This window comes from Ursus americanus, chromosome 10, assembly GCF_024610735.1.
Source record: "Ursus americanus isolate L20-20 chromosome 10, mUrsAme1.1.p, whole genome shotgun sequence".
NCBI classification, from domain to species: domain Eukaryota; kingdom Metazoa; phylum Chordata; class Mammalia; order Carnivora; family Ursidae; genus Ursus; species Ursus americanus.
In genome coordinates, this window is record NC_142136.1 from 60,473,575 (window position 1) to 60,499,262 (window position 25,688).

The 25,688-nt window shown below is 46.7% G+C and overlaps 1 long non-coding RNA gene across 1 annotated transcript in view; it reads left to right on the forward strand.

Moving 5' to 3' along the window:
- LOC123791893 (uncharacterized) overlaps positions 1–25,688 on the forward strand; it is a 184,758-nt gene that overhangs the window by 106,065 nt on the left and 53,005 nt on the right. Inside the window, exon 5 of the long non-coding RNA XR_006779547.2 lies at positions 13,867–13,986. This is a non-coding gene — a long non-coding RNA (uncharacterized LOC123791893). The remainder of the gene's footprint in view (positions 1–13,866; positions 13,987–25,688) is intronic.

The window sequence follows — 25,688 nt, forward strand, 5'->3', positions numbered from 1 at the left end:
GAAAGTGAGAGACCCAGGGAGACAGAAGAAGGATCTTTAAGTCTGTGAATGTGGATTGAAATTGAATACTTTAGAACCGGGTTGCAATGAAATGAGAGTGGGGGGTAAGGAGGAGGGGAGAATACTGTGCTCGCTTCTCTTTTAGACATTCCCTGACACTTGGAGAGACCAAGATCAATTCTAGCCAATGGATTTAATTCATTTTCGAGAGCAGAAATTGTTGGTGGCTTACCAACAGCTATTCTCCCTTTCGTCCTTAATAACAGAACCCTTGTTTTATTTGGATAATCCACCCTCCCAGCCACAGCCAGGTGTTTCAGTAAATCAGTCATGGCAATCCCCATGTCCCTTCCAGCCGCTGGTTTAGGCAAGAGCATGTGGTGCAGTTTTGCCCAGTGAGATGTGAAAGAATGTCTGCTGGGAGATGAAAGCACCAGGCCAAGATTTTTTTTTTCCTTATAAAATGAGACCACCAGGAAGAGGCAGGCACCTTCAGCTCCTGCTGGTTGTAGGTGCTTACATGGGGCGCTAGGGGCTGCCATCTTGCTTCCATGAAATGAGCTCGCTTGAACACCGGCCAACCTGTGCAGGAACGCAGAGCTGAAAGACGGGAGGAACTTCGCTCACGGATGATGTCAGGGAGCCCATGAATTAACTGACCTTGGAGCGGCCGGGCGTTGGAACTTCTTACCATGTGAATACCTCCCTGGTTGTTTATGGCAGTTGAGTCAGGGGTCTCTTCGTCCTGGGAGATGATGCCGTACTTTATTGGGAGAGTTTATAACGAATCCATTTCTTTGTCCATATTAGGAGCCTCATATGCTTAGGAGCGGTCTTTTGAACCCCACATTGGGCCACGCAAAAGATTAGTAATAACAACTATAATAACAAACTCACACTTGTCTAGGCTATAAATTTTCCAAAGTACTTTTACATTGATCCTTGCGAGGCAGGTAAGATGGATATTATTATTATCCTTTTTTTTTTTTCAAGATGAGAAAACAAACACAACGAGGTAGAATGATTTACCTGACACGTCTAATGACACGTTGATGATAGAACTAGAATTAAAAAAACCCTAAGTCTGGCCAAGAGAAATGTTTTGATAGTAAGAAAGAGTAAATGGAGAAAAGGATTAACAAGCATGGACTTCAGAGGCCGCCAGAACTGGGTTTGTATTCCTGGTGTACTTCTGGTTAATATTGTGGCCTCAGACAAGTGACTTAAATCTCTCTCTCTCACCTTTAGCATCCTCATCCGTGAAATTCTAATGACGAAGCCCAGATCACCAGGACATTTCAAGAAATTAATTAAAAAATGTATTTAGGGCACCTGGGTGGCTCAGTCGGTTAAGCGTCTACCTTCGACTCAGGTTGTGATCCCAGGGCGCTGGGATCAAGTCCCGCATGGGGCTCCTTGCTCAGCAGGGAGTCTGCTTCTCCCTCTTCCACTGCCCTCCCCCATGCTTGTACTCTCATTCACTCTCACTCTCTGTCTAATAAATAAATACAATTTTAAAAAAATGTATTTAAAGTACCGAATCCAGTGGTTGGCACATGACAGGTTTCCCTCTCCTAAACATTGCTTACCCCTTACTGAAAGAAACTGCGGTTACTCTAACCTTGCTGCTTTTTAAAGATGAAATGGGCAACCATGAGTCCCAAATAAGGCAAAGGATGAGATAGAACTAAATCATTACCTAAAATCCTTCAAAATAGAAGAGTGTATGGCAAGAAAGAAAGAGAAAAAAATAAAACGGGGAATTAAAATTGGAAGTGTTTCGGGCCAGTTGCAGAAGGTGAAAGGTATAGAACAGGATGCCACATAATGGAGACAGGGCTGGGAAGTTTATGTGGGAATAAAGAGGAGACCATAAGAACAGGCCAGGTGGGAGCTGGCAATGTACAAGTATGGAAGAAAAAAAGCCAGGGGCCATAGTGGTACACACGCTAAACATGCAGCCAGTTTTGTTATGCCCTTATTAAGAAAAAGGCAGTCGTACCCTTGGAATTTGTAAACAAGCATTGAGCATGAGGGAACTTTAAGCTGACCGTCCCACCCTGACAAGCCTCCATCAGGCCTCTCTCAAGAGTTCTATATTCTTTCTGGTCTCCCCTCTTAAGTAAGATGAAATGATCAGGAAAGGATTTGGAGAAAATCCAGAGAAGGCAAATGGAAATGATTCAGTGGCTGGAAGGCAGGAGGGAAGGAACTACAGTCCTTCAGTTTCTCTTGTAGAAAGGAAGGCAGGCAGAAAGCCCAATAATTCTGATGCCTGAAAGGATATTGTGCAGAGGACGGGATCCTGACCCTTCCAATCTTCCTTAACCTCTCTGCCTGGTCAGGTGTCTGCACTATCAGGTGTCTGGGTCACTGACTGCTAAGGATGTTGGTGATGTCAGTTTTAAATGCCTTCTGGATTAGATTGAACGTTATAAAAATCTCTGTGACACTAAATATTAGAGAACCTGAAATATGAATGATAACATCTTCTTTTAGGAACTTTTCTGAGAATACAGTAGAAACGCTGTAAGTTTATTTTATTACCTCTTAGTTAAACCCTCAAAGAAATATAGCCAAATAAAAGGAAACCAGTGCTAAAACTCATGGAGGTAGGTAATGGGTCCTGGTTTATGTCCCTGCTCTGCCACTTACGGAGTCTGTAAATTTGGGCAAGATCGTTAGCCTCTCTGAGACTCAGTTCCCTTAACTATAAATTGGGGGTAATAATGCTCACTTCATAGGACTGTGGGGATTAAATGCAATAATGCTTATCAGCATTTACACAGTGCTTAGAACATGGGATAAGATTAAAAGGCACAGATATTGAACATTTCATGTGTCTGTTAGCCATTGTATGTCTTCTTTGGAGAAGTGTCCGTTCATGTCTTCTGCCACCTTACACCAGTTAGAATGGCAAAAATTAACAAGGCAGGAAACAACAAATGTTGGTGAGGATGTGGAGAAAGGGGATCCCTCTTATACCGTTGGTGGGAATGCGATGGTGCAGCCACTTTGGAAAACAGTGTGGAGGTTCCTCAAATAGTTAAAAATAGAGCTACCCTACTGGAGGAGATAATGCTAAGTGAAATAAGTGAAGCAGAGAAAGACAATTATCATATGATTTCTCTCATCTGTGGAACATAAGAACTAGGAAGATCAGTAGGGGAAGAAAGGGATAAAGAAAGGGGGAATGAAGCATGAGAGACTATGGACTCTGAGAAACTAACTGAGAGCTTCAGAGGGGAGGGGGGTGGGGGAATGGGATAGGCTGGTGATGGGTAGTAAGGAGGGCACGTATTGCATGGTGCACTGGGTGTTATTCGCAACTAATGAATCATCGAACTTTACATCGGAAACCGGGGATGTGCTGTATGGTGACTAACATAATAAAAAAACATTAAAAAATAATAGGGCTACCCTTTGACCCAGCAATTGCACTACTGGGTATTTACCCCAAAGATACAGATGTAGTGAAAAGAAGGGGCACATGCACCCCAATGTTCATAGCAGCATTGTCCACAACAGCCAAACTGTGGAAGGAGCCGAGATGCCCCTCAACAGATGAATGGATAAAGACGATGTGGTCCATATATACAATGGATTCTTACTCAGCCATCAGAAAGGATGAATACCCACCATTTGCATCGACATGGATGGAACTGGAGGGGATTATGCTAAGTGAAAGAAGTCAAGCAGAGAAAGACAATTATCATATGGTTTCACTCATTTGTGGAACATAAGGAATAGCATGGAGGACCATAGGGGAAGAAAGGGAAAATTGAAGGGAGGGGAATCAGAGGGGGAGATGAACCATGAGAGACTGTGGACTCTGGGAAACAAACTGAGGGTTTCAGAGGGGAGAGGGGTGGGGGGATGGGATAGCCCAGTGATGGGTATCAAGGAGGGCATGTGTTGTAATGAGCACTGGGTGTTATAAGCAAATAATGAATCATGGAACTCTACATCAAAAACTAATGATGTACTGTATGGTGACTAACATAACATAATAATAAAAAAAGTACTTGACTCAAAAATATTTGACTCAAAGTATTTGTTTCATTCACATGGGGAAACTAAGTTACAGTATGATTACTACTTAAGATCCAATAGTAAATCCCTACTGAACAATAAAGATGATACATTTCATGTTCATTGAAAAAAAAGGGCATAGATATTTGTGCTTAGGAAAAAGTGGATAAATATGAGCTATTATTATTGAGCAGATGGAGAGGGTCAATTTGTTCATTTCAAGAGGTGCCTTAGAACTTCCATTGTCTTGGCCCCTTCTGTCGATTCAGTAGAGGGCCTCCGTTCTTGACTCTAGCCACTGTGTTGGTCTTACTGCCCTGCCATGCCCAAACTCCCCCTCCAGGTTACCCCTGACTCTCTCCCACCTGCATCCCTGTCTGAACGAGGGGACAAGGTGACTGCTCTTGTCCCATGTGCCTCAGCTCCATCCTAATCACAGAGTGGAAGAGCGCCCCCCTGACCTGCTGGGGTGGCCTGCTTCTCTTCGTCCCCTCCGCTTACTCTTCCTTGGAGGAATGGCCGCTAAGAAACATAACAGGCCAGGAATCAGTGGGTGGTGATCTCTAAAGTGGGAAGGTCATCCAGATGTGGTGGCTGGGGCATCCATTTCTGGACGGGCTGTGTGGGCCAAGGCGAGTGGTCCGTGGGCACTGGAGCTGGTCTGCAGAGAGGGGACGTCAGTCAGAGGTGAGAGATGACGTGGCCTCAGGGAAGCCGAGAGCGCTCTGCCGGATGACCTCCCAGTTGGCCCAAGGCCTGGCTGTGCTGCTTGCCGATTTTCTGTAATAAACCCTCTTGTGATTTGAGCTGTTTAGTTCCTTGAAACCACATGACTCTGGCCTTGGACACTGGCCCATAGTCTCTGTTAGGCATGAGAAGCCACTCAGTAAATGTCGATGACAATGGCAGTGAAGACCACAAGGCGCACGGAGGCGTGCGCAGTCGCTTTAGATGCTAAGTTCTGAGACCCTGCTGTGCCCCCGGGATTCTTAGTCCTGCCCTGTCCTAGCCCTTGGCCGAGATTAGGACGCACACAGTAAGCTCCTTGTTTCCTGGGATAGCAGGTATAACTTCAGATGCAGTTTCTGCTGAAGTCCCCGACTTACCCTTCTGTCCTTTTCTTCTTTGTTTTATGTCTGGGGCTCAGACCCTTGGGTACGTAACATCCATTATTCACCCAAAGCCTGGGTCTTCACGGTTTAACAAGTTTTGAGTTAACCATTCTAGTCAATGAGTGTCATTAATCTACCTTTTATATTTAAAAATGTGGAAGTGCATCTTTTAAGGAGATTAAGTCCTACAGTCAGCATAGGAGGCAAAGATTAAGTACACTCAAAATTACTATGGAAAGCCCCCCATACCGTCCAAACGTAGATGGCAGTATGTATGGTTTGCTCACAGAAATTTGCACAGTAATACTCTTGTACAAATGTTTAATAACACATGCAGTAATGTGGAGGGAATGCTAACAAACGAATATGTGCTCCCCCCTTCCCAGCCTCCATGTCTCCTTTTTGCTGAGCACCCATAGTTTCATGCACAGAAGTTAGAAACGCGCATAAGGCACTTTGCTGTTCTGAACGGCACTGCATTTCCCGACCTCGAGGGTTTGGGGGGGGGGGGTGGAGAAGGCGCTTGTCATCTCTGGTCTGCACAGGGAAGGTCCCAGCAGGCCCTCCCTCTTCCCACCCTTGCTTCACAGACACTTCTGCAGCCCTGCAGGCAAATATACTCATCTGAGACCTAATCAGGAAACTAAAAGGGAAAATGAGGAGCTGGGAAAGTTTCTAAAATCGTCAATTATCCACCTGGGACACCCACTCTTGGTTTCCTTGGCAAAGGCAGATTATGAAAAAGGAATGCTGGTGGGGGAGGGCACGGGGCGGTAGGGGAGGTGGTGATGTGGGTGGAAGGGCCCTTTGGAGTTCTCAACCTAGGATCATTTTACCTGCAGCCTTGAGCTCTGGGGGGTGGGGTGTGAAACGGAGGCAGCTGGAACCTCTGGTGTTCACCAAGCTCATGAGTCTCCTATCGAAAACTGGCAAACCCTCTGAAAACTTCAGAGTGCCCTTCAAGTATCGGTAATGACATCCCAGCGACGGGAATGCTCTTGTTCCCACGGAGCGCAGGATGTCTGACTGTATGTGCCTTTAAGTTCTGCGTTTGGCATGGCTGACTTTTTAAATAAAAATCACCTAGCATGGTTTACCATATGTCTGATGAAATGCTGTAAAATGAAATGCAGATCTGCGCCGTTCACTCTTGAGCAAATACATATGTTGTCACATCTCAGAGCTATTTATTTCTCCGTATTTTAAGTGTGCCCAGTGCCACCCGTCCAGATGCGCATCAAATGCGCAAGTAAAAAGTGGAAAATAATTTCTTAATTATTTGGACATTTACATTTTATTTGTACCAGGGAACAGATAACAATGTTTTTGGATAAATAACATTTAAAACATAATACAGTGTGTTTTATAGGATATAATAAAAAGGTGTTGGATGATAAAATTACAAATGATAGCGTGCAATAATATAATAAAAAACTCAGGAGAAAATCGGCCGAATGTGTACCTCCTAGGAGTCCGAACCTTGATTCCAGGGTTTGGAGAGGCCGTTTGAGTCTGGCTCAGGTTCTGTTGTGCTCTACGCCATTGGATAAACCAGGGTACTGTTCAGTGACTCATGTTCCTGACCCTCCGTGGAGACTAATTCTACTGAGGTCACGCCACCTTGACACAAGGATGATCAGAGGAGTGAGAGAAATAAGTAGTTCCGAGTAAACCAGAGTGCAGAAAGATAATCTTACACGTGTGCCGTCTCAGGCCTGTTTTGAAGCCCGACAATAGGCCTATTTAAATAAAAATCAATGATTAGCGACTTGCCAGAGAATTGCAGAGAAGCTGCTGGCCCTATAACCCTGAGCCTGTCGTCCGTGATGGGACAGATGGAGGGCTCTGTGATGGGTGGAGGGAGAGCCTCCTCATTTATAGGAAGTGGGTGTGAGCAGGAAGCTGGGACCCATCACATTGCCGCCCCCTCAAGGGCTTTGAGGAGCTGGTCTCAGCACTGAAGTGTGTGTGGCTGTGGCTGCCACTGCCATCCTGGTCTCTTTGCAGCTTTTTAACATTCTGGCTTCCACTGTGGCCTGGCAGTGTCCCTGGAGAGGCCAGGCTCCCCACGTCCCCCGAGGCCATGCAGCTCTCTGTAACAAAGAAGAGGTCACCCCAGCTGCCAGTGTCACACAATTCGATGGGCCCGGCATCCAGGAGAACAGCTACCCCGAGGTTGGCCCCCATACCACCCTGACTGATCAAGCAAACTTTCTCCGCGGAGAAAGAGAAAGCCGATGCACACCATATGCTGGGCCTCGCTCTGGTTCTCCAGCTCGTTGGCTTTTATGCAACACATGCCAGGTTCTCCACAGAAATGACGGAGCATTCAAACCACTGAACTGCATGTCAACAGAATAATAAGCTCAGCTCCCTCTCTCAACCAGCTTGTGCCCTTCCCTGCTGCAGGAATTTCAGATGAGAAAGAACCCTTAAAAATCAGTGAATCCCATGCTCTCATTTCAGAGGTGAGTCGTGAGCCAGGCTAATGACTTGCCCACAGACAGTCTGCAAGCTGGCCTCTCCCTGGCTTCCATCCCGTAGGGACTGGGGGTGGCAGAGAGTGGTAAAAACCTTGGATTCCAGAGTCTTGGCTCCGGGACCTGGTGCTAGGCCCCCCACCCCTCTGCAGAGCAGAAGCCCTGTGTATCCTCCCCGAAGGCCATGCCCAGTCCTTGCCTAGCTGTCTCTTTTCTTCAGTAGGCCACCCCTGCCTCTGGGGTCACGGGGGCCTGTGTCTCCATTTGCCAGGGCTGCCATAACAAAGGGCCACAGACTGGGTGCTTAAAGGATAGAAATGTATCTTCTCACAGCTCTGGAGGCCAGAAGGTCAAGATCAGGTGCTGGCTGGCAGATTTGGTTTCTTCCGAGGCTCCTCCCCTTGGCTTGCTGATGACCGTCTTCTCCCCATGTCCTCACATGGTCTTCCCCGTGGGCCTAGATCTTCTTATAAGGACACAAATCAGACCACACTGGAAAGGGCCCACTGGAAAGGCCCCATTTTAACTTAATCACCACTTTAAAGGCCCCTTCTGCAAATGTCGTCACATTCTGAGGTCCTGAGGCTAGGGCTCCAGCATAGGAATTTTGGGGGGGACAAAATTCAGCCCATTACAACCCACTTCCACTTCAGCCATGCAAAGCCTGCTCCCACCTGCCCCGAAGATACTGGGCTTTCAAACACTCAGGAGGTCACCGGTGACGCTGAAAACACAGAGGAGGAGCCGTGCCCCTTGCTTCCCTCTCTTGTGAACCTGGGCAGCCGTCCCCCTGCGGCAGGGAATCCCCACCTGAGCCTCCTTTCTGTCTGCTTCTCTGGAAGGGAGCTCTTGTCAGGAAGGGGGCTCATCTCACCATTTCCAGCAGTGCAGACTGCAGCCCTAAGTCCCTCACAGTCACCCCCCCCAGGTGTAATCCATGAGCGTGAGTGTTAAAAAAAATCAGTGAATCCCATTCCTCTTCATCTCGGTGACCCCGAGCGGCTGGCACAGCTGCTCTTGGCAGTGACTCCTGTGGCCCCCCCCACCCAGGCAGCGGCTCACCTTGTAACCGCGGTAACTGCCATTTATTCAGCCCCTGGCCTGCGCCTGGTCAGCTAAGTGCTAAGAACACAGTGTGAATAGTTCATAGAGTCCCACAGCAATCCGATGAGGTCACTCTCGTCCCTCTCATGTGACAGGTGGGACAGTGAGGTTCTAGGAAGTGAGGCGAACATAGCTGGGAGACAGAGGAGTCCCAACTTGAACCCGGCTCTGTGTCACTTCCTGAACTTGACACTACACTGCCTCCCTAGCTCACCTGCTCAGCCTCTCTCTTAAAATCCTGTGCATTCCATGGGACTTTCTCTCACCACCTGGAATAGTTCTCAGGTTCCAACCTCACTATCACTCTTTCCGTGTCGGCTCCTGAAGACAGAGCTCAGCACCTTGTAAAGGAAAGGGGGCGGCCTTTGGAGTCAGGGTTGGGTTCACATACTGGCCACGGCTTTACTAGCCATGTGACCCTGGGTAAGTTACTGAACTTGAGTAAGCTTCGGTTTCCTTATTTGTAAAAGGAGATAACCCTTTACTCCACAGGGATGCAATTAGATAAGATATGCCAAGCCACTTGCACTTTGCCTGGCATGCGATAGGCCACTTGGAAAAGATCGTTCTGGATTAAAGGAAACCCAAGGAACATACAGTTGAGTGTATCTTGGATCCTTGATTGGATCTTGGATCAAAACCAAAAATAAATAAAATTGTATTATATTAAATTAGTGATCTGTATTACTAATGTGTGTATGTGTATATACACATATAGGACGTCCCTATGCAAATTCCTCCAAATGTGTCTCTATACACCACGCATATATATGTGTGTGTATATACATATATACATATATAACAATACATATGCATATACATGATATATAGTGTACATATACACACATATGTATTTGTGACAATTTATTAATGTGACATTAATTATATGTAAATTTGTGTACATATAGTTGTGTCATATACAGACACACGTATTATTGGGACAACTGGAGGAATTTGAATGTGGACTTTATATTAGCTAATGGAATGGTATTAGCATCACGTTTCCTGAGTGTAGTCATGGTACTATGGCTCTGTAGGAGAATGCCCTTGTTCCCAGGACACGCACGCGGAAGTATTTAAGGATGAGATGTCCCAACATCTGCCACAGACTCTCTAATGGTTCGTCAAACAAACGAACATACCCACGTGTGCTGATGTGCACACGCGTACGCACGCACATGGAGATGTGATAAATGAATATTTAGTGTATTATTATTCCAACTTCACCGCAGGTCTGATATTTTTCAAAATGAAAACTTGTGGGGTGAGGAGCTGCTGACAAAGTGTGGGATACAAGCCTGTGGAACAGCACGTGGGACATGACAGTTCGTTTTGATTTTCCTCCTGTGCTCTGTCATGGCCAGAGGGCCACCCCGGTCCAGGCCATGGGAAACTGCCTCTCAGCACGGGGGTCAGCTCCCCTGGCTCCCCAGAGGGCTTGCCACCACCTGGACCCCAGTGCTGAGCCTGTCTGCCCTCCCAGTTGTGTCCCCACCCAGCATTTTAGAGATCTACAGAAGCCCACATTTAGGATTGCCAGATTTAGAAAATAAAAATACAAAATGCCCAGTTAAATTGGGTTGTAAATAATGAGTGTGTGTGTATATATATGTGTGTATATATATATATATATATATTTGTATATTAGTGTAAGAATGTCTCAAATATTTCATGGAACATAACTTGTACTCAAAAAAAGTATTTGTTGTTAATTGGATTTCAAAGTGAACTCGGCATTGTGTATTTTATCTAGAAGCCCTACTCCTGCCCCATCCCCATCTCACCGGCACCCCCACAACCAGAGGTCATGGTCATCTCTGAAGACTAGAGTCTTAAGAACACAGCAGAAAGGGTTCTCAGTCCCTTAGCAAGGTCTGCAAACTGCTGCTGTGGCCCTGAGTGCTCTGCACCAGAACTTACAAGCAGGCACCTAAGAGGCAGCTGGCAGAGGGGGGACAGACCCATGGGCTCCAGAGGGGAGAGAGGACAGCCCCAGGAGTCTTCCAGGGCATCCGGGTGGACTCCTTCCCCAGCCATGCCCGTGCAGGTGAGCCTGTGTGTGGGTGCCTTCCTCCCCTCTCCCTGCCCCCTTACTGCCCTGCTCCTAACTGTGCCAGCTACCTGGCCTCACACACAGCCCAGGGGCTGTAAGCAGGGGATCTGGAACCTCGGGCTTGGGTTTGAATGCTGGCCTTATTGCTTACTGGCCGGGCGCATCTGACCAATAAATTATCTCAGCTATCTTCGTTTCCTCATCTGTCAGATACACATAACAAGAGTGCCTCCCTCCCAGTCTGGTTTTGAGGATTAACTGAGCTAATATTTGCAAAGCACTGAGGCCACTGCCCAGCTCGGAGTAAGTCCTGTGTCAGTTTTTGTTAAATAAGTAATCCACCGTGGAGGAAGTCAAGGGTCCCTGTGCGGTAAATCCAGTGGCTGGAGACTGCGGGCGCTGTACTGGGGTGTGCTTGCTGGCACGGGCAATGCGCTCCGTCCTCGAGCTTCCCTCCTCGCTGGGACCTTCGGGTATGAAGTCAGGAAGGTGGCCACGGAGGCCAAGCTGGTGGTGGGAGTGTTCCACCCAGCCAGCGCCCGTGGGTGGGACGTGGGTCAGCAGGGGCTCTGTTGCAGAAAACCTCCTGAGCTATTCCGTCGCTGAGATCTTCTATTCATTTCTTCTGTGCTGCCTTTTTCCTTCCAGGCAATGCCTCCCTCCCTTTTCCATATTTTCAGTTTTGATCCATGCCTCCCTCTCCTCTGTTTTGATTTATACCCCTTCACTTCATTCTTGGTTTCAGAAGGAAAAAAAAAAAATCACTCACACGGTGTCCAGTGATGTCAAGGGTTATGGTTGGGGTAGGTCAGTTGGGGTCCCCAGCTAGCCCCCCAGGGAGATACTGGGGATGGCAACTTGACTTGGGCCAGGGGCTGGCCTAAGCCTTGTGTCCTTGGGTGGATCGATGTGACTCTCGGGCCGGGGAAGCGGAAGTACAATGAGAAAGGTAACTGCCATGTGGCCAGGGGCCCTCGCCCTCCTCGTAGGCTAAGTGTATGAGAAGGAGCCTCTAGGCAATTCCAGCTCCGGGCCGTGGAGGCAGCCGGACATTCAGGTTTTCCTAGCTGACGTCCCACACATCATGGAGCAAAGACAAGTGTCTCTGCTGTGCTCGGTCCCAATTCCCGACCCACAGAATCCATGAGCACGATAGCTTAGGTGTTGTTCTAGGCCATTCAGTTTGGGGTTAGTTTATTTTTTATGGGTTAGTTTATTTACTACGCGGCAAGAGTGACCAGGACACTGTTTCCCGTTGGCTGCACCCATGTTTTTTTTTTTTTTTCTCTGTTAATCTCCTTCTTCTGTGCTTCCATTGCTGACCAAGCCTTCTTATTATTGACATACTTGTAACTTTTTCACTAAAATACTAACACTATAAAAATAGAAATCCAAGAAAGAAGTCACCTAAACAAAACTTTTTATTTACTTGCCCAGACTTGCCGTATAGACCCATGAGTGTTTTCTGCCTGCTTACTGTGTGACAGGATGTAAAGAACCAACATTCCCTCTTTTGATGCCCTCCAACAAGACTGTCTTTTCCATACAGACCAGCCCAGGTTCATGCTAAAGAGAAAATTATTCAATGACACTTGTTAGTGGTGGTTCCATTGCAATGGGTGTGGGAACCACTGACATGGGGTCTGGCACTGGGGGAGAAAGATTGAACTCAACGCCTGAATACAGCCCGAGTGAGGGGGAATTTATAGCCAAGGACCGGGGTGGGTGTCAGTGGATGGAAAATTACTAAGAGGAAACATCAGGGGTTGGGGGGGGGGGATTCTGGCTAAGCTGATCTAACAGGGTTCTTGCTGAAGGCAGGCCTGGTGACCAGACGTCAGCTAAGGGGTAGTGGAGGATAAGGAACCCGATCCGATATTGAGATGATCAGATATCGAGGGTGGGGGCTTCTGGTTAAACTGACTTATCAGGATTCTTGCTAAAACTGGAAAATGCACAGAGGAACATGGAAGTCCGAAAGTCAGGCCTAGCTGAAAAATTACTCAGAGGAGCCTGAGTAGAGAGAGTTTGGTCAAGGAGAGAATGTTTGTCATTCATAAACTTTTTTTTAATATGCTAGAATATATTAAAATCTTGCTCTCCTGAGATACATTTTCACTTTATGATTGACTTTCAATATCAATGATATTGGTCTACATATTACTTACCTAATTTCCAAGTTTTTGTTGGCGGTGGCGGGCACCCACACTTACTTTCTACCTGTGCCAGTTTTCTCTTCTCTCTCTTTCCTTTTATTTTTACTTTTTCCCACGGACAGGTTTGTCGATCGTATGGCCTAGGGCATGGGGGATTAGCAAAATCCCAAAGAGCTGGGTAACTTGAGATGTGGATTGAGCCCAATAAGAGGTTCATAAATTTGAAGAGTCCGGGAGACTGGAGTCCCCCTACTGTGCACCTTCCTGCTTCTGGAATGTTCATTCAGCACCAATCCATTCTGTTTCCCAGTCAGGTTTTAAACTGTGTTTAGGTCCTTGGGTATACCAATTCCCTCATCTCCCGCCAGCTCTCACCGAGGTCTTCTGTCTGTTTCTACCTCTTTCCCCACCATTAGCACCTTTCCCTCAGGCACACAGGCAAGGACAGTCCACGTGGGCGCTGCAAAGAAGACCTTTCAGAATTTTTCATTTCATTTCATTTTTTTTCTTACTGGGAGAGTATCTTTAAATTTGTGACAGATGGGTCAGGAGACCCAGGGCTGGAGTTCGAATGAGGCCAATGAGGCGGGGCCATATAAATGCAGGGTTGGATCGAAAACTTTGATAATCTGTTTATTGTGGAGTTTTCACATGGATTTTGATTTTTTAAAAACATTGCTAAAAAAAGCTTTTGTCTGGATTGCTGGCTTTTGGGGCACTCTTAAATTTTGTGCCCAAGGCAGGTGCCTTCCTCACCCTTCCCTGACAGGACCACAGACACATTTCCTCTTGGATTTGTTCTCCTCCAGCTCTTGTTTAGGGAGAGGAGGGGCAGACACATGGTGTCATTCTGGTCCCCAGCCCTGTCCACCCTTGCTAAGCCACTGCTTTCTCTCTCCTTCGCTCCCACTCGTCTCATCCTCGTGAAGGCCCGCCCCATGAAAACACTGGAACATCTGGTTGATGTCTGCACCTGCAGCAGGAGACAAAGGGCTGAATCAACTAACTAGACAATAATCCGGCACACGTGACTCTCAGGATGGATGTAGGTAAGTGAAATGACGTTTTGTTCTTTCCATGAATGATCAGAGCAATCGTTTCAACGTTCCTATTCAGGCTGGGGTCCAGACATGGCCCTCCGCGTGACTTGCGTGGAAGAATGGCATTGGATGCCTCAGAATGGTCTGGTCAAGGACAGAAATCAATTTTTTAAAGCCAGTAATGTGTGCCCCACTCGTCCCCTTCCTGAACCTCCTTCATCCCTTTGAGTAGGAGTGGGGGTCTGGATTTCAAGGGTGGTGGAGTGGATGGTCCCTTGCAAGAGATGAAGTTATCTTCTTTCCCATTCATTTTTAAAAATAAAAGCTGAAATATTTTTAAACATGACACAATAGTCTTTCTCCATATCGGTTATATCAAAGCAGCAATGTCAAAATGATGCCCTCTGCTTTGCTGACTGGACGCTCTGAGTCTATCCTTACTATGGTTCATGTAACCTGAAATTTAAATTTAACGAAGTTGCAAAAAAGCTAACAAAATGGCAGATTTCTCTGACATGACGGATATATGCAGATATATACACCCCTTCCTCCTCTCCTCCCTTCCTCCCTCCCTCCTGTCTTCCCCATGTCCCTCTTTCCTCCCCCACTTCAGTTTTAAATATTGAAAGGCATTTGGGTTTGGCCTGTTAGCCATTTACAGCACTGTGTTATGCCCATCCTAGGGAGCCAGATACAGTTTGTATGCATTTTAAATACTGATAAATTTGGTTTAGCAATGATAACCTAAGGGTTTTTTTTTAGCCAGATTAGGCATAAGGAATACCTTCTTCCTAGATGTCTCTAGGCATTGAACAGTGCTGTCTTCTACTGCACAGACAGAAAACATATTTGGACAGACTGCCATACCTTACAGGGCACATCAGAACATCAAAGTTCCTCTTTCTAGAGTGTGTTTTGACTGAAGCTTAATTCACCCTCTAAAGGAAGTTAAAATAGATTCTTTACCTATAACATATATTTGGTAACACTTTGAATTTTAATGTGAACCTGAGCAATGGAGACACAACTAAACCTGGCGGCATATTAATGTCACCAATAGCACATTTTATGTATAGAATTTACCCTCTCCCCAGTTCTCAGTTAGGAGCCCGTACACAGTAATTAAGCCATTATAATAACACAATAGGATGTAACATAATAGAACTCTCCTGCTGTCAAGGCATACAGAGCAGGAAAATCAGGAGAACACAAAGGAACACAATGCATCCAATTTCGTCCTGCTGTGGAAATGCCACAAACCAGGACCCTCCCAAGGATAAGCAGGGGGAAAAGCTATTTCCACGGACAACTGGAGATTGAGTCTTCATTTCCAGAACACAGCAAAGCAGCCAGCAAACTAATCAATCAACCAGCCAATCAATCGGTTGTCCATAGCATACTGAGCAATAAAGGGTCAGTCTTTGTGCTCAAGAGGCTTACAGTCAAGTAGGAGGGAAGGTTTAAAACAAAAACACGCTGTGACGGTAGTTCAAGACATATCACAAGAAGGACAGGATTAGGGGCGCCTGGGTGGCTCAGTCGTTAAGCGTCGGCCTTCGGCTCAGGGCGTGATCCCGGCGTTCTGGGATCGAGCGCCGCATCAGGCTCCTCTGCTATGAGCCTGCTTCTTCCTCTCCCACTCCCCCTGCTTGTGTTCCCTCTCTCGCTGGCTGTCTCTGTCAAAAAAATAAATAAAATCTTTTTTTAAAAAAAAAAAGAAGGACAGGATTCAACAAATAATATAGAAAGCATGTTATGCAAATCCAAAGGGAGACCAGGTTATTATGCCCCAAACATTCTGGGGAAGATGTTACTCAATGAGGGAGGGCTTGAAATGGACCTAAAAGAGTGTTGAAAATTTGCATAGCAAGGAAGGAAGAAGGAAATGCTTATAAAAAATATATATATGTTAGGAAACCAGACGTTCAAGAAAATATTCACATGCAAATATTTGGTGCAGTAGCTCATAAAATAAGATATCAGACAATTAAATTGTGGATATATTGTCTTTCTTTTAAAATTGAGCAATGATAAAATGAGACTATGTAGTAAAAATGTAGATACAAGATGTATCTATAATACGATTCAATCCATAAAAGACATTCATATGTAGCAGAGAAAAATGACTGGAAGGAAGTATGGCAAATGCGAATTTTTTTAAATGGGAGATAGGAATATGGGTGATTTTTATTTTTGATTTGAACTTTTCTATGTTTTCCAAATCTTAATTTAACCAATAAAATCTCTACAATGAAGCAAAAACAAAGGGAGACCAAAAAAAATCTCAAAATGTATTTTTAATGGCTTCCATATATAAATCTTACATTCTACCATTCATTCATCCATAGACTAATGGGTAGAGTGTTAAAATGATTTTTCTAGACTATATGTATGGACTGAATTTTTTCTCTCCAAATTCATATGTTGAAGCCCTACCCGGCAATGTGACTGTATGTGGAGATGAGGCCTTTAAAGAGGTAATTAAGGTAGAAGGAGGTTGTAAGGGTAGGACCCTAATCCAGAAGGACTGGTGTCCTTATAAGAAGATGAGAAAACACCAGGGATGTGCACGCACAGAGAAAAGCAACGTGAAGACGCGGAGAGAAGGTGGCCATCCGCAAGTCAAGGAGAGGGGCCTCAGCAGAAACCAAAGCTGCCAACACCTTGGTCTTGGTCTTCTAGCCTCCAGAACTGTGAGGAATTAAACTTCTGTGGTTTTAGCCACCTAGTCTGGGGCATTTTGTTATGGCAGCCCTAGAAAATGAATACACTATCTTTACATAACTTACATGGATAATATCATTTGTCCATCAATGTTTTTACTATAAAATGAACATTAAAATTACTCATGACACTTGTCCACCAGAGTGACACTTCCATACCATGAAACTTCTATGTCTCCCACTCTTGGTAATTTTTACTGAGCACAACCAGAACATTGGCCATTGGTCAACACCTGAAGAAACCACAGATTGTTTAAGACCCAGAGGATAGTCTCTGCAGTGCCAGTGAAAAATAAACCGTATCCACGGGCACTGCTGGTCACCTAAAGAGGCAATCCAGGTAGGAGACCCCATTTGCTGCTTCTCTTATGTATGTGGCTCCACCCAGCTCTTCCTTCCAGATTGAACTATTCCCTCAGCTCTGGGTGTGCTCCATGATCAGTCCTCTCTGGCAACTGCCCTCTGTGAAGACGGCCTCTTCCCCCTAGGACTGCACCCTTCCTGGGGGCAGCCTCCATCAGATGACTGGCAGATAAATGGAGACAGATAAAGGTCTGACCTCCTTGTCCCAGTTGGGGATATCTCTGAAAGTCCAGCCCAGCTTCAGAGCTCACCATGCAGTCAGCTGAGACCTTTGCTGAGTCCATAGCCCAATATTACCCTCCGTCAATCCTACTTTCTTCCTTCCTGACAGGTATTAACCCAGAGACCACACCCTAATAAATTTCCTGTTTGCTAATCCCTATTGCAGAGACTCTAGGGCACCGACCTACGGCATTTCGCAGTTTATCTGCACCATCGCTTCCTGCCCCAAATTCGGATTGCTTATTTATGTAATCTCAAGGCAATTAGCTGCACATCAAGGATCAGGAAACACCCAGTGAGGCATCCTAACGCACTCAGGTAGCAGGTCCTCACTTCTGGTGAAGAGGCAGATTTATTTTATTTCTGATTTGAATTCCTAGTGAAACTGTTGTTGATTACTGGGATTAAGTCATGATGGTTGTTCAGCTCCATCTGCCTTTTCCACCAGGTAGTTTTTGTCCTGATCCAACCTTAAGAGTTTGAAGGGGGGGGGGGTGTCCAGGTCTCCCTTGGTCCTAAGCAATGGATCTATATTAGAACCTTAGAATATTAAATGTCAAAGCTGGAAAGCAATTCAGAAATTATCTAATTCTAGAATGGCCAAGGAGTTTTAATACGTGTTGTGACTTGGATTAATTAGTAGTGGCTGTTGGAGAGCTGCCTTGAGGATTCTGAGGATGGCCAGGGCTCATTTGCAAAGACTGCTGTGGTTGATTATGGATGTCGGGGGTGGGTGTGGGATGGGGACTGGTGGCAAACGCTTCACTGACATCCTTGGTAGTCCTACTCTCTTTTCACTGGAGATGAAACTGACCCAAGGTCAGACTTACCCAAGGTTGTATGGCTGGTTATAGGAATTTGAACTATAGCCAATATGTCTCAATAACAGTCCGGAATCCTACATCCCATGGATGCTGTATTTAGCCTCTTTGGCTAAACCTCCTCTGTTCCAGCCCCTGGTCTACTTGAGCACATGAGTCTTGGGCCAGATCCCAGTCCCCCCTTCCTTCTTGGCTGTCTTCTGTTGCCATATGTGAGCATGATTCTTTGGGCCAAATTCCTATGAGTAGTTTCTGTTTCCTCTGTGTCTCTCATAGTTAAGCCCAACAAAGTTCTAGCACTTCGGGATGGGTAAACTTGGTAACAGATTAATTCTCTGCCTCTGATTTGCCTCCCCTCTCATCCATTCATTTATTCATGAAAACATGTTTTAGGTCCTTGCCATTGGAAATATTAAAACTCCCACCAAAAAGCCCACCAACACTTTGGAGCGGTGACGTAAATGTGTAATAAGGCCCATTCTGCCTTATAGTGGGCATTCCTCTCTTTTTCCTCCCACTGCTAACAGCGTCCTGTTCTTTACTAGGGAACTTACTCTTCCTTCCACGCGGTTGTATTAGAGTGTCCGTCACACCAGCCCATGCTCTGGCTTCGCAGGTGGATATAGGACCCAAACCTGGCTGTGATAGTTAAATAATGCTGCTCCCCTTTTCCAAAAGATGGTGATGCTCTATTCTCAGAACCCGGGAATGTTTTACATACTCGTTGCCATTTACGTATGAGTCTGCGCTTTAATATACATTGCCATTACATGCAAGAGGCATTTTACAGATGGAATCAGGCTTGTGGACTTTAGGATGTTGAAGATTGCCTGGGATTATCTCAGTGGGTCCAAAGTCATCACATGGGTGCTTCCAAGTGGCCTCTAGAGGCTGAGGATGGCCCAGGAAAGAAACAGGAAACAGGGACTGCAGACTGACAAACACAGGGAGTACATTCTAGCAACAAACTGAATAGACAGGAAAATGGGTTCTCCCCTAGAGCCAGCAGAAAGGAAAGTCTCCTTCCAACACCTGGATTTTAGTCTGGGGGAAACTCTGCTGGACTTCTGAGCCCCAGAACCATAAGTGACCTTTTTTAAGCCACTTGGTGTGGCAACAGAAAATGAAAAAACTGGTCAAATCTCCTGGCCACAGAGATTGGCCCAGAGATGGGCATGTGATTCAAGTTGAGCCAATCAGAGTCCTTCTCCCAAGATGCCCAAGAAGTCTTTTCTCTTGATGGAAGCTCTACACATGCGTGGCCCCGGACCTGCTGGGAGCATGGCCCCTGCCAGTGGAGAAGCTGATAAAAACTGGGCCACACACGGCAAGGGTTGGACGGGAGTCAGTGCAGGTCCGGACAAGGTTCCTCTCCCGCTGGGCTTGAGGCCAGCTCCACCCCTGCCCTTCCCTGTCACATAAGCCAATTAACTCCTTCTTTTGTTCAAATTCGTTTCAGCTGGCTTTCTGCTGCTTGTCATTGAAAGACTTCTGATTAATTCATGCCCCTCAAAATACCAATCCCTGGTCTTCCAAATACTTAAAATCACTTCTCTGATTAACACATCTTAGCCCAATGAATGCATATATCCCCTGTGAGACTTGGCACGTTAGTAGAAATGATTTTATCAGATAACTAAGCTTCCATTGAGTGATGACAGAGCCCAGAGGAAACAGTACACACAATTAGGGGTTTTGAAAGAAGAGGGGACCGGGAAAGATCTGGATCATGGGTGAAACAGACGAGGGAGGTGTGGGAGAGGGTGTGGTATTGAGTGAAGGAGTGAATGCAGGTGGAGGCAAACCATATCCATCTTAAACACTGGGACAGAAGTGGCGGTGAAAGAGGAGAAGGGAGATAACCCTTCTGGAATCTGCTTGGTGCTCTCCAGTTAGCCAAGATTTCCAGTCATCCTCAGATCTCATGATAGTTTTGGTAATCTGTTCCAATCACAGTTCCTGTAGCAGCCAGGCTAGCAGTGGGCCCCGCTTCCCCCCTCCGGAGGAAGGAGGACACCTGTTCCTGAGCATGTCCCTTGGGCTGCCAGTGGTCCCCTGCATCACGTGCCTCTGGACCCCTGGGGTTAACCTGCCCCAGCAGGCTGCTCTGAGGGCCACCGGGGTGGCCACTGGAAGTCCTGAGTACCCATAGCTTTCTGGAAGACCACAAGGTAAAAGGCATTCTTCCATAGAAAAGCAACACAAAACAATCTCCCTGTGCCGTTTGCTGATTGTTGGAGTTTGAAATTCTGCCAAGTGCTCATACTTCTTAGTTGTCAGCAGTTGAGTTTGAAACAATAGTGAAAACAGCCCTCTTGGCCTCTACCTAAACTTGAGCAGAGAAAAAAACAGCTTCAGAAGTTGAACTTGAATGGTCTCCTTACCTTATTTGCCCTGACCCTGAGTTGCACTGCGCTAACAAGGAATCTAGAACATGGGGCATGGAAATGGTGTGTTTATGAGATGAGGCTCAGGCTTACACATTCTTTGAGTCAGAGCCTCTGGAGTTGGTGGTGATTTAGTAGGGCTGTGGGAGGGAAGCGTTTTGCCAACTTGAGAACCCCTTCTTAGGTTCAGCGTTTGAAGCAAACTTGAAAACTCCAATCTTTCAGTTTTGGGCGTTTATTTTCTCTTGGAAAATGTCTGGATCCTTTTTTTCTGTACAAAGGGAAGGAAAAGGCTAAGAGTGAAGATGACAGGTTTACTTGGGCATGAAATCACTGTTGGACAACTCATTTTGCCTGAGTTAAGTGTCAAAAAATCTGCAATTTACAAAAGAAGTTTTCCTGAAATTACACATGGGGTGGATAATTGAGAGCAAACTGCCTGGGCTGTCCGGCTGGAGCAGCTCTGCCCTTTCTGGGAACTTGGGTCCCTCCCAGTATCGAGCCCCTGGGGCAAGTTGTTTATTTCCAGCACCGGGGGCTGACCCCCACCTGCTGAAGTCCCCAGCTCCTGGCCTTGCCCAAATGCCCTCTTTTTCTGAGCAGCCCTCAGGCTAGTTTCTAATTTGTTCCTAAGATCTGCAAGTATTCAGTTTTGGAGTGCCACCTGATAATTTTTTATGTGAATCTCGGGAAAATTTGTAAAGAAGTCGAGTTTTATACGACCTGGAAGGGAGGGAAGCTGTCTCCTCCCCATTTAGCAGCAAGTGATGGAAAGCTTCTCTGTCTGCGATGGGCTGCCTGTCCCCAGGGCCATTAGAATCTAGGAGGGACATTCTGGGATTTTTTATTTCTGTCTCTGGGTTCTGACCCATGAGTCTCTCATCTCCCATCTTCTGGCTGGTTTAGCACAACAGTGTTATCAGGTGGGTCCTATCTGGAAGCCGCTAACAGGCCATGAAATTCTAGGTCCGTCCAGTAAATGGCTTCTTTCAAAAAAGCTTGTACATAATGTGGCTTTCTCAGTTCACGTACTGCATAGAGGGTTTTCTTAACTCTTACTTGTTTATTGTGTGTGTGTGTGTGTGTGTGTGTGTGTATGCACGCGCACGGGTGTTAGGACTTTGTACCATCGCTAAGCGACACTAATAGTATTACTGGTCATTCAGGGAGCATCAAATCCATCTTAAAAACTGAGACTAAATTATAACTAGTTACATAAAGAAAGAGAGAATCTGAAACGAGTCAGGGAGCATAGGGAGTGAGGCTTCTCTAGAAATATCGGCTTAAGCTTGGCAAGTGTTGGCCTCCAGGTACACCAGTATTCCAGACCTCTCAGTACAGAAAGGTAGACTGAGGGCCCAGGATGGGGCGCTAAGCTTTCCCACATGGGGCCCAGTGGGGTGGGCCAGCTTTGCCGTTCCGATGCCACACGGTCCCTTGCTGTAGGGAGCAAGACTGGAGTGGACTTGGTGCCCATAGGCAGGGCTAGTTTTATACTCACAGTGTTCATATGATTGGCGTGCAGACCAAGGGAAGTTCCTCTCCTCTGGTATCAGGCAGTGTGTGAAGAGGCAAAAACTCCCCAGTGAACAACCTTTCCCCGGCCTCCCCTGACTGAAGTGTAAATGACTTGTGAGGGCAGGGTGAGCTGGTCGATACATTCATTCTTTGAACTTCTCTGACTGGGTAGTGGTTCTGAGACTTTGAAAATCTTCAAAGATCTCAGCCTGTGAAATCAATAGCTTGTGTTTCAAGTTGCCAGAGTTAAGGCAAGGATTCCACTCAGCTAGCGCCGTGTTGAGGACCTAGCAGGTGGGAAGCTGTCTCCCAGACACTAGAGATGCCGCGGAGCGAGGAAGGGCACAGTCCCGGCCCTTGAGAAGCAGGCTGGGGAAGAAAGGACAAGGACCTCTGCGTCTATAGGCTTCGTACAGGCAGCTGCAGGAACCAAGGGTGAGGATGGGCACATTGGGATGGGAGTGGGGGAGGGAAGATGGGGAAGGGCTAAGGGCTGTTTTCATGCAAGTAATTACATAAGCCAGAAGTTGGGAGGCAACAAAAGTGATCTGAAATATGGCCTATCCTTGTGCATTTCTTGACTGAAAACTTTAAAACAAGAACACAAAGATGAATGACAGCTATTACTGAATAAACACGTACTAGGTATCAGATAGGCGTTGACACGAATTATCTGATTTAATTCTTAGCATAATTCTATGAGATTTGTGACGTTACCCCTCCTTTTTTCTTCAGATGAGAAAACTAAAGTTCAGAGAGGTCAAGTGACTTGCCCAGGACCCCTCAGCTAGTTAGCACAAGAACTGGGGTATAGATCTATGTCTACCCATGTAAGTCCAGTGTCTTTCCCCTAAATTGTCATTTATTTATTTCTTTACTTTGGATTGCTTTTTTTGTTTTGTTTTGTTTTGTTTTGTTTTGTTTTGTTTTCTTGTTGTTCTTTGTTGAGACCTGAAGAAGAGTCCTGTGGTCCTGGATCCGAAAAGGGTCTACGGGCATTCAGAAGATCTTAAACCTCTCTTGTTCAAAGTCATGGCTCCTGGCATCTGGGGCCTGGGCCTCACTGCATGCACCTTGCCTCACTAGCTTCGGGTGCCAGCGGCTGGGGCTGAGGCCACGCACATCCACAGTCGTCTGCACGGGGCCTGGCCTCGCCGCAGGCTCTAGGAAGTGAACGCCCGGGCAGGTCGTCTCCCTTCGCCACGTTGCTCCCCTCATCCCTCTGCCTCATCGGCTTTTCATGCAAACAGGAAATGAAACCGAAAAAGAAGAAAATGAGGCTTTACAGAGAAAGGAAAAGCATCTTCCTTGAGCCAGTGGGGCTCGAGAAGGGGAGCGATGACTAAGGTTTGTGGGATATGGTGACCTGGCAATGGTACCTGGTGACCGGAGCTGCAGAAGCCCGATGCGGGACAGGCGGGGTGGTTGGTGCCCGTGACTGGCCGATCCGGAGGCCTCTTGTCAGCTGCCGGTGCCAGTAGGAGTTGTCAGCTTCCAGCCGAACGCCGACCAAGCCTGCAGCACCCGGAGGGCAGACAGTGGAAGAAAGCACATCCGTGATGAGAATGTTCGGCTGGCAGATGTCACTAAGCTGAGGCCGTGATTGCAAAGAGCAAATAAATCACTGCTTGCAACACCGGACCCCACCAACCTGATGCTGTCTTTCGTCACCCACGAGTGAGAAGGGATGCAGGATACACCACTTCTTGGCAGCAAGTCCCGGGAATATTATTTTGTGTTTGGAAACTGCCAGAGAATCACTGATGAGCCAGTCCGCTGTGCTGAGTAAGTCGGGAGCGGTGGACTCCCTTCCATGTTACCAAGGAGGGAAGCCAGGCCAAGCACGGATTCTGATGCACGTCCAGGGGCCAGGCCAGAGGCACAGCGTGTCCTGCACTCATTGCCTTTGGCTCGGGTGGGAGACGTGGGGTGTGGCTATTGCTGGATACGGGGGCAGGCTTGGTTACATCTTCTTCTGACTTCAGAAGTCATTGTTCTTGAAGGTGGTATATTCAGGTGGCACACGATGTGTCAGACTCTGGCCACCTGTTCTCTCCCGGTGCTGAAATACTGATCAGAAACCACACTGGGCTTTGCAAACAGTTCTCCCGGGCAGCAACCACAGGGTGCTCTGCTGTGTGGTGTCTAGGCAATACTTCCATGCACCTTTGTGTCCTAACAGTATGTTTTCAATGATCGAGACCAGAGAAAATATTTGTCCCCATGCTTGGGAAATTGAGACAAAAATAAAGCCATAATCTCACCATCCTCATTTGCCAATTATTGACACATTTGCATACCAATTCCTAATCTTTTTATCTAGGCTTTTTTTTCCCCCCACGTCTGTAGTTCCAGTTCAGAACCATTTGCTGAGCCCCTACCATGTGCTCGTTACCAAGGCTGCTGTAGCAGCTGTGGGAAGTTTGGGGAATATCCATTTAACCAAATGGTTAGTGATTTAAATAATTTTTTAAATGAAAGCAGATGCAGTTATACTATGTAGTCGAAGGAAAAAAATGTGCATGAATCAAATGTTAATACAAGCTAGACTTCAAAGCTGGGCTACTCCTCAGCCTCTGTGTGCAGACGGATTAAGTGTGCTAGCAGCAAGCCCCTTCTGCAGCTGGTTGGGGTCCACCCTGTGAGAGATGAAGAACACCCCACGAGGACAGGGCAGAGTGGAGGACAGATGTTCCTACAACGCGGAATGGAGAGGTCTTGGGAACCGGTGCGTGTAGGACAAGAGGCAGAGGATGGAGTTGGTATTTTTGACTGCTTTCCTTGGATCATTTCCAGAAATCGAGTTTGTGTGACTCTTGAGCCTTATGGCGGCACTCTGTCTATTGCAACCGCCCAACAATGACGCAAACAGCAGTTGGAATCTTGGCTCGTGCTGAGTGAGTTCCCTCCATGTGCTGGGCATTGTGCTGACCTCTTGACACGCGTTACCTCATTTTAAGTTGTACAGCCACCTATGTGGAAGGTTCTACTGTTATGTTTCCTTTGCAGATGAAAAAATGGAGGCTCAGAGATGTTAGGCAACTTGCCCAAGATTGAACAGCTCTTCATATGCTAGCACCCACGTGGCTAAAACATCAGGAGGGCATCTTCCAGGATGAAGGACCTCACATAAATGGAAGGGGCCACTGCTCAGTTTTATTAGAGTCCACTGAGTATGGATCTTTCCGCACCGTGTGTTTTTTTGGATATTAGAAACGTAGTCCCTTTTACACGCCTTTTATAAAACTTTAGCAACTTGGTAAGAAGTCCTTTTCACAGATAGTCCATAAATCTCTGGCCTCTGATGTAGATTCTTCTGTACATCAGCTAACCCTGGACTGAAGCTTCCTTTGGCTATCGGGAGCATCCACACGGTTATTCAGAGAGGCTCTCAGGGTGTCGAGGTGAATGGGGCTCTCGGTCTCCCTGGAGCCAGCCCCGCTCTGCCACTTCCTGCAGCCTCCATCCGCTGTCTGTCACCTCTGGTCCCTGCTTCCAGGTCCTGCATCTGCCGGACGCTTCCCTGTGTCCGCTCCACGTTTATCTCCCTGCCTTCCTTTCCCATCACCTCAGTGCTCGGCTCCCACAGGAAGCATGTTGGCTTTTAATGGTGCAAAGAGCTGCTGCATGCCGAGTGCCAGACACTGGGAGGTCTTGACATGGTCCTGTTTCGTCCT